At 37.3% G+C, this 9,297-nt stretch overlaps 1 pseudogene; it reads left to right on the top strand.

The window, feature by feature from the left end:
• The first annotated feature begins 7,226 nt into the window (after positions 1 to 7,226).
• LOC129074324 (vacuolar protein sorting-associated protein 26A-like) lies at positions 7,227 to 8,636 on the top strand (annotated as a pseudogene).
• Positions 8,637 to 9,297: the final 661 nt, after the last annotated feature.

Raw genomic sequence — 9,297 nt, 5'->3', positions numbered from 1 at the left:
GTTCTTTATATATCTTGGAGATCAAACCTCTATCTGATGTATCATTAGCGAATATATTTTCCCATATGGTTGGCTCCCTTTTCATTTTGCTGATGTTCTCTTTAGCCGTGCAGAAGCTTCTTATTTTGATGAGGTCCCACTTGTTTATTCTTTCCTTTATGTCCCTTGCTTTAGGAGACATATCAGTGAAAAAATTGCTGCGTAGGATATCTGAGAGTTTCCTGCCCATGTTCTCCTCTAGGACTTTGATGGTGTTGCGACTTATATTTACGTCTTTTCTCCATCTTGAGTTTATTTTTGTGTATGGTGTCAGCTGATGATCCAATTTCAATTTTTTGCATGTAGCCGTCCAGCTCTCCCAACACCATTTGTTGAAGAGGCTATTATTGCTCCATTTTATCTTAGTGTGAAGAAATTCTGTCTAAGTTCCCATACTGTGCCAAAACTCCAGTTTTTAGTAATCCAGAGACTGGAGTGTAGCACTCTGAGGGATACAAGTACCCTTCTGAATTTACATAGGTAGATTCAATGCGGGGCAGGGCAGGGGGAGCACTAAGAAACCGAAGGAATAATGAGTTATTCTGTTTTTGCTGGAGTCATGTTTGAGTATGGTTAAACCTCCAGTGGTGCTCAACCTTCAAATGGTCACTTTTGTCCAGGCCCTGGTCTTCAACATTTTGGGTTCAAAATGCAATTTGAGTAGTTTCCTAGGGAATACTAATTCTCAGAAGGATGAATTCACATGCACAAATCTCATAAGAGATTGACTAATAAACAAAAGTATTGATTTAGGGGTGATAAATGAAGTACTAAGAAAACTGAAATGTTTTTTCACTGTTCATTCTTGTTCTCCTAGGTTTCATTTATTTATTTATTTATTTATACTTTTTTAAAAAGCTGTTTTTTATTATAATATTAGTGAATGTTGGTTAAATATTTTAAAAACTCCAAAAAAGCCTATTCGAGATCACCTATAGTTACCCCCTTGATGTATTACTTCCTTTGCTTTTATTTATTTATTTTTCTTCTTTATAGTATTTATTTTGTTTTCTTGGTGGTTTTGTTTGGTATGCATAACCAGCTCCTAATTATCTGCCATGCACTAATTTGTGGATTGACTATCATTAGATCTAAGATAAATTGTGAGAAAATATTAAACCTGTCACGAATCAGTGAAAAACTTTATTAATCAAATAATCTATTGAATGTCCACCCTGTGCCAAGCACATACTGCATAGAAAACAGCTGGCACACAGGGAGTTGACTGCCACTGAAGGAAGCCCCATCTCCTCCCTCACCTACCAGAGGAGAACCCTCTGCTTCCCTCAACCCCACCAGACAGGTGTTCTTGGCACCTTGATGGCTACACTTGGAGGGATGAGGTGAAAAAGAGGAAGAAAGAGAGGAAGCACACCTCAATTCTACTCTGATATGTGAAGTTGCCAGATTCCCTTTTTTTTAATTTTTAAATTCCATTACTATTTAGTTCCTTTCTACCCCCTTCCTCCCCTCCCCCTGCCCCTGCAATCACCACACTGTTGTCCATGTCCATGAGTCCTTTCTCCTTTTTGCTCAATACCTCCACCCACTATGCTCCCCCCCTTAGCTGTCGTCCTGCTCTGTATGAGTCTGTCTCAATTTTTCTCATTAGTTCAGTTTGTTCATTAGATTCCACATATGGTGAAATCATATGGTATTTGTGTTGCTCTGACTAGGTTATTTCACTTAGCATAATATTCTCCAGGTCCGTCCATACTGTCACAAAGGGTAAAATTTTCTTCTTTTTTAGGGCTGAATAGTATTCCATTGTGTAAATGCCCCACAGTTGTTTTAGCCACTCATCTACTGATGGACACTTGGGCTGCTTCCATATCTTAGTGATTGTAAATAAGGCTGCAGTGAATATATGGGTGCTTATGTTCTTTCGAATTAGAGTTTTGGGTTCCTTCATATATATTCCCAGAAGTGGGATCGCTGGGTCAAAAGACAGATCCATTTTTAATTTTTTGAGGTATCTCCATATTGCTTTCCATAGTGGCTGCACCAGTCTGCATTCCCACCAACAGTGTATGAGGGTTCCCTTTTCTCCATATCCTCACCAGCACTTGTTTGTTGATTTATTGATGATAGCCATTCTGACAGGTGATATCTCATTGTGGTTTTAATTTGCATTTCTCTGATGATCTGTGACATTGAGCATCTTTTCATATGTCTATTGGCCATCTGTGTGTCCTCTTTGGAGAAGTGTCTATTCAGGTCCTTTGCCCACCTTTTAATTGTGTTGTTTGTTTTTTTTAGTGCTGTCCTAGGTTCCCTTTAAACATTGTTGAACACAGCATATGGGGCCTCATCCTATAGATCTCAGTTACTTTCAAGTTTTCTTTCTGGCTAGTCTTAGTGCTGACCACTTACTTTACACATCTCCATGCATTCATAAAATGTGACTTCCAAGTAAAGAGATTGTGATTAACAGATTATATTTAAAGCTGACTGCTTTTGACCTGGCATAGACACTCCTACTTCCAAGGCATCCCACTGATTATGGGACTCTGCAAATGCTGATTCCTCTTAGCCCCAAATCTTTTCTTCCCAAATTTGTCACTGAGTTTTTGCTAGCATTATGGCTTCGTGGAAAATTGTGTTAGTACATGTAAAGAAAGCATTTAGAAGAAGACTGGCTGGTATTAAATGCTCCATGAACATAATTTTCCTCCTTTGCATTCCCCTTTAGTGGGGAATGCATGTTATTCAGAAAAGGTGTTTAATAACACTTTATTCAAATAATGGTAGGGAAAATTCTTGAGTTATCCTTAGATGATAAGAACTTTAAGCTAGTCTTTCATTCTGACATAGCTCTCACTTTATCTACTTACCAACATTGAATAGTGGCCGTTGAATGGCTCCTAGAGTGACATGATTGAGTCTCTGCGTAAACAGAAGCAGGTGGATTAAAGATTTCTAAATTTTCTGTCCTTCACCATTTACAAGTGGCATTCTGTTAAGTATCAGTTAATATTTGTTAATGATGAGTTTAAGTTAAACAATCCCAAGAAAAGGAATTGTTTTTCTTAATTAGGATTGACACGGAATGGTTTATACTTCTTCAAAGAGATAATCATGTGTTTATTAAGTTTTGGCTGATGAGATTCACTGATTCTATGAGGATTCTGAATAATCATGTACTATGTTTGGTTTTGGACTACATGTATATGTTACCTTCCTCCTTTCTTCACTTCTACTGGATTAAAATGATCATATTTTGCCATGTATAATGTGCACCCACGTTTTTGGCCAAAACTTTCAGAAAAAAATTTTTTCATCTTACTTTTTAAATTCAATTATTTATTTATTTATATTTAGAAACAAAGCTGTTTATTGTATTCCAGGGTATTATTTTGCATATGGATATCATTATTGTTTCCTAGAGTTACACTTTTAATGAATAAGCATAAATAAAGGAATTAAAACCATTTATAAAGACACAGAATTAATAGTACCCATGTATAATGTGCATCCTTATTTTTCCCACAAAAATTTGGGTAAAAATGTGCACATTATACATGACAAAATATGCCGGTTGTTTTTTTCCTGAGAACAGTGTTTGTTGGGGCAGTGGTAAACTTTGGGTCATAATTAAAACTCATCTTAATGATGCAAATGAATGGTGTACATATACATATATAGAATGCAATTTTGTAATGGAATTTGTGTATTGATGTTTCTCAGGAATTTGCTGTAGGGCTTGAAAATAAAATAAAACATCATAGAGAATACAACATTCCATTCTCATCTAAGACAAGCCAGAGTATGGCCCTGCTGTCAGTGAAAGAAGAGGAAGAATCCCATTTTAGAGCCTCAGTCACATATATGGAAGATGGTAAGGATGTCAGTCTTTGCCTCCTGATCTTACCCAATTACAATCTGGCTTCTGTCTCCACCACTTCGCTGAGGTGTTCTCATCAAAATCACTAGTTTTGGCTGATGCTACCATAATTTCTCAGCCACTTTTGACATGGTTGTTCACTCTCTCCTTCATGGAAACTTTTTTGGATTCCCATACTCTGCAATCTACTGGTTTTCTCTTCCTTATGGGTGACATTTCATCCTTTTTATTCTGTTTTTTTCTCTCCCCTAAATTTTGTAATCATCCCTGAATCCTATAATTCCTCTATTCCTCTAATCCACACTGATGTTCACCAAGCTACTACGAGGTTTTTTTTTTTTTTTTTAGCTTATATCCCTTCTTTCAAACTTGTCCCTCTCTAACTCATTTTCTGACCTGCAGCCAGAGTGATCATACAAAGACAGAAATCAGATCATGCCATGTCCATCCTGAAAACCCTTCATGAACTTTCCTATGCACTCACAACACAATCAAAACTCTTGACTCTAGTCAAAAAGATAGGCATGGCCTGGCCCTGCCATCCCTCCTAATGTGTCCTTTCTGTTTCCTTGTTCTCTCTGACTCTGTCCTTTACCTTATGGTTCCAGTTTGAACCCCCCTAGGGGCCCTGAACTTGCCCTTATTGCAGCCTGGAAATTCTTCTTCATGTGCACAGGGCAAGTTCTTTGTTCTCCTCCAGATTCTGACCAAAGGACACCTCAAAAGGCCTTGCCTGACCACCTTATCCACTGAGCTTCCCCTGCCTATCTCTGTCACATATTTGCTTACTTATTCCCTAAAATGAAGTCAAATTGTAATTATTTTGCATGTTTGTTTTGCACTTACCATCTGGCTTCCCCATGAGAATTTGTCAGGTCTGAGTTTTCTCTCTGGCTTTTCCTCCTACTATGAAATTAAAAAAAATTACACTGAGGAGTACATGTATGTTCATGTGAGGTGATATAACACAAATTGCAGCTCAGCCTCTAAGTTGGTTTCCAGATGCTTCCATCATCATAATATTTATGAGGAGGTGAGAAAAAGTGGTTAAACTCCACCTGTTCCACTGGAACTTATGAATATGGCAGGAGATGGTATTCTACCCAATCAGTGAGATTTTCTGTCTGATGGCTTAACCAGTCTCAGCAAAGGTGAACTGATTTACAAACCTGGTACTAATACACTTTGAGGAGGAATCATTGTCAGCTATCTCTCTGCAGATGACCCAAAAGTCATAGCAATGTCTGAAGTGGGAATGATGTCGCATAAATTGCTACTAAGGCCTGAGAAAATCACTGCTGATATAAAACTTCTGTTAATGAAGGAAATTCGACAGTTTGGGCGAAGTAAGTAGTATAGCAATTTTTTACCAATTAAACCATGGGAACTCTCTTATTCAATGATTTAGAATAGATTCAACTTACCTACCTCTTGAGGCTCATATGTTGTCAGAAACAGGTTCTCACATAATTAAGGATGGTTCCTCTTTACTTGGACTAAAATGTCACAATATACACTTCCCCTCTTTTTTTATTACTTGGTTATTGTTTACAAGAGTTCCATTGGTAGATATGTTCAGGTGTCTTGATTTGAACATTTAAAACATGGATTATGTAATAGCCCTAGAGTAATTACTGAGACAGTGGATACACCAAGATTGAGTTTTATCTCTTCTTTGTATTTGAGGAATACTAAAAGTTTATTTTTAAATATATCTTCAGAATATGAAAAAATCTTCAAATTGCTTGAAGGAGTACAAGGACCTCTAGAAGTGAGGAAACAATTGGTTGAATTTTCCATCAAGGAAGCAGCAAGGTGAGTGTAAAAGAAGAACTCTCCAATTTTTTTAACAGCTAGGCCTAATGCAGTGCTGGGGTGAGTGGTGGGTGTAGGCCCTGACTTGCTTTTCTCAAATCTTGATCCTCGCTCAGAGTTGAGATTGTCACCACCCTTATTTAGGTTGATATTTTCTGAGCCTGACTCATTCTTCCAAGCTCAAGGAAATTTCTCTTCACACCAGAGTTTGAGGTGGGAATTGACCCTGAATTGACACACTTTTTTTCTTTGTATTTGCTAGATTGCCTCTTACCATGAAAATGCATTTTCTATTCCCATGTAGTTCATAAACTCCTCTTTCCATTCCCTACAGTGCCTCTGGCATCAGCATCACAGATTATTTGCATATATTTTGGCTAATGACTTGTCTCTTTATTTTTAGATTTAAAAGAAGACATTTAATTCAGCAACTTGAGAAGTTACTAGAAAAAATACATTCCTGCTATTTTGAAAACACCCCAAATATGTTATCCTGTTGTAAAAATGATCCATGACAAACAAGAGCCATATTGTTGTGGTCTGGAATGGAACAAGATACTGTTGAAGTCTCCTAGCATGTGTTAATTAAGAAAATTGTCTTCTAGAGGCTAAGAAAAGCATTGAAAGTTTACTGTTACATATTTCCATTAGTACGATAAAAGTTGGGCAGTTGCCCTAATAATCACTTGAAAGGATTGTTTGTTTGCTTATTTGTTTTGCTACCTGAAGTAGAGATGTTATTAACTCACTAGGTTATACTATAGGCCTAGTTCTGCAGCTGGTCACAGGGTTGCAGCTGGTATTTATAACTATCTTCTACACTACCCATTTCTCATTCTTTTTTCCTGAGATAGCACCGAAGCTTCTGGAGGGCTTTGCCTGGGGGAATGATTCAAACCTCAATTACTGATGGATCTGGACTATTAGGTGTCCTGCCTGAATTAAATTGTTATAATTTTAATTTTGACTTTTAATCACAAAACATGAGAATACTAGAAGAGCTCCAAATATTCCACACATATTCCTCCTTAGTGTCTTATGTAGTTGCAACCCAATTTCCTTTGATAGTTAAGTTCCATATCCCCAGACTGTACAGGAACCCTATTTTGCCTGCTGATTGAGAGAGATAAGCAATCCAATGTGACCAGCTGGCAGCGTCTACTTACATTGCAGTCATTGTTAAGGATCCTCTTGAAAATGATTCTCCTTTGGAATGAAGACCTCAAGTGCAGTGGAGTCTAAAGTTGTGGGGATGTGCAGCGAAATTTTGCTACTGGAATATATAGGTGTAATAGTAAGAGGAAGCCCTCATATAGCCACTCCTTCATTAATAAAGATGTGAATCATGGCTATAGGAGAAACAGTTTCATATACTGGTTGCTGACATAGAGCATTGTCACCCCCTAAGTTATATTACCCCACCCTGACAAAGTACTGCCACCTAGTTAGAACTGTAACTGTAGCTTTGAAAGATCCTTCCATTGTTCCACTGAAACTGCCACTTCAGGATGATACTGTGTGGAATACCATGATGGTAGGTAAGGCATTTTCTAGTCCACAGATGTTGGTTTCCTTAAAGTACTATGGATGGGAAGGAAGATCAATACTGAGAATAAATGTTTATTTGAGTATAAATAAAAGCTGCCTTTCCCTATGGAAGCAGACCAATATAATTAACCGGCCACTTGGTAGCTGATTGACTACTCTGGGATATAGTGCCAAGTCAGGTGCTTGCTGTTGGTCTCTACTGCTGGCCTATTGAGCAGTCAGCAGTGTGTGTAGCAAGGTAATCTTGGTGAGTGGAAGTTCATGTTTGTGGCCCGTGCATAATCTGCATCCCTGCCTCCATGACCATGATGCACCATTATTGCATGGAAGATGGAGAAGATACCTAAGGAGATATGGGAGTGCTCCTGGAATCTCATTGGCTTCATCTGGGACAGCAAGAAAATGGAGAACTCAGTCCTTCAGCCTTAAAAACTAGACCTGACAATAACCTGAAAAACTTTAGAAACAGCTTTTCTCTCTGAGTCTCCACTTAAAGACTGACACCTTGACATCAATATTGTAAGACCCTAAGCAGAGAAACCAATCAAACCAGCCTGGATTTCTGACCTATAGAACTGTTTGATAACATATTTGTATTGTTTTAAACTGCTAAATTTGTGTTGATTGGTATGCAGCAATAGAACTCTAATGCAGTAAGCCTGGTCTTTAAGAAACCTGGAAAGAGGCTAGAGCACCAAGGAATTAGAATTGAATTTGTAGGTCAAACTGAACTTTTCAATGACAAGAGTAATACAAATTTGTAAACCTAGTGAAAGAACTAGCCTTACCTGGAGAACTGACCCAGAGCAGAAGTTATGATTTTGAATTTATGCAAGTTGAAAAGCCATATGAATCTTACATTGGTGCCAATGTCCGCTTGAGGTATTTTCTTAAAGTGACAAAAGTAAGAAGACTGACAGACTTAGTAAAATAATATGATCTTATTGTTCACCAGCTTGCTACCTACCCTGATGTTAACAAGTCCATTAATATGGAAGTGGGTATTGAAGATTGTCTGCACATAGAGTTTGAATATAATAAAGTATCATTTAAAGGATATGATTGTCGGAAGGATTTACTTCTTGTTAGTAAGAATAAAAATCCAACATACAGAATTACAACTGATCAAAAAAGAGATCACAGGAATTGGACCCAGTACCACAATAGAAATGGAAACAATTACTATATATGAAGTAATGGATGGTACACCGGTCAAAGGTGAATAAATTCCAATAAGACTATTTTTAGCAGGATATGACCCAACTCCAACAATGAGAGATGTGAACAAAAAATTTTCAGTAAGGTACTTTTTGAATCTAGTACTTGTTGATGAGGAAGACAGAAGGTACTGCAAGCAGCAGGAGATTGTTTTATGGAGAAAAGCTCCTGAAAAACTGAGGAAACAGAGAACAAAATTCCACCAGTGATTTGAATCACCAGAATCACCGGCATCCACTGAACAGCCTGAAATGTGAACTGAATAGCAGGAAAGAAAAACAAAAAACTCATAACCGTTGAGATTAAGTTTAGCAGGTTAATGATGGTTGCTGCATGTAGGGGGGGAAACACCAAAAGTCCATGTATAACAGTCTTCCTTTATCTTACAGTGCTGCATTTGTATTATGATATAACTAAATATTCTTCATGTACATACATTTAAAAAAGTGCTTTCTTTGAAACACTGGAACTTTCTTAATCTTCTGGTTTTCTTCTTCTTTTTTTTTTTTGCACACTTTGATTTGATGATAAGCACTCATGTGCCTCAGTATAAACATTTTCATATGAGCAGGCTGGTATTTATAATTTTGCTTTCTTTCTGCATAATGTTGATTATAAATCCATTTCTTATGCTAGTGATTACCTCTTATTCTCTACATGCAAAATTATTTTGTGTTCAAATAAAATTAGAAAACCTGAGTGGCCCTTACATCCCACAGAGATTTAAAACACCACATCTCAATATTTTTGTGTACTACATTTATGTTTTTATGAATGTATTTGAGAGATGCATATGAAATGTTTCACTGTAGGTTCTTCTGGTCTACCATTCC

Source organism: Pteronotus mesoamericanus, unplaced genomic scaffold (genome assembly GCF_021234165.1).
Source record: "Pteronotus mesoamericanus isolate MK-2021 breed Mesoamerican mustached bat unplaced genomic scaffold, CSHL_Meso_final contig_49, whole genome shotgun sequence".
Taxonomy (NCBI): Eukaryota; Metazoa; Chordata; class Mammalia; order Chiroptera; family Mormoopidae; genus Pteronotus; species Pteronotus mesoamericanus.
This window is presented reverse-complemented; position numbering and strand designations above follow the sequence as displayed.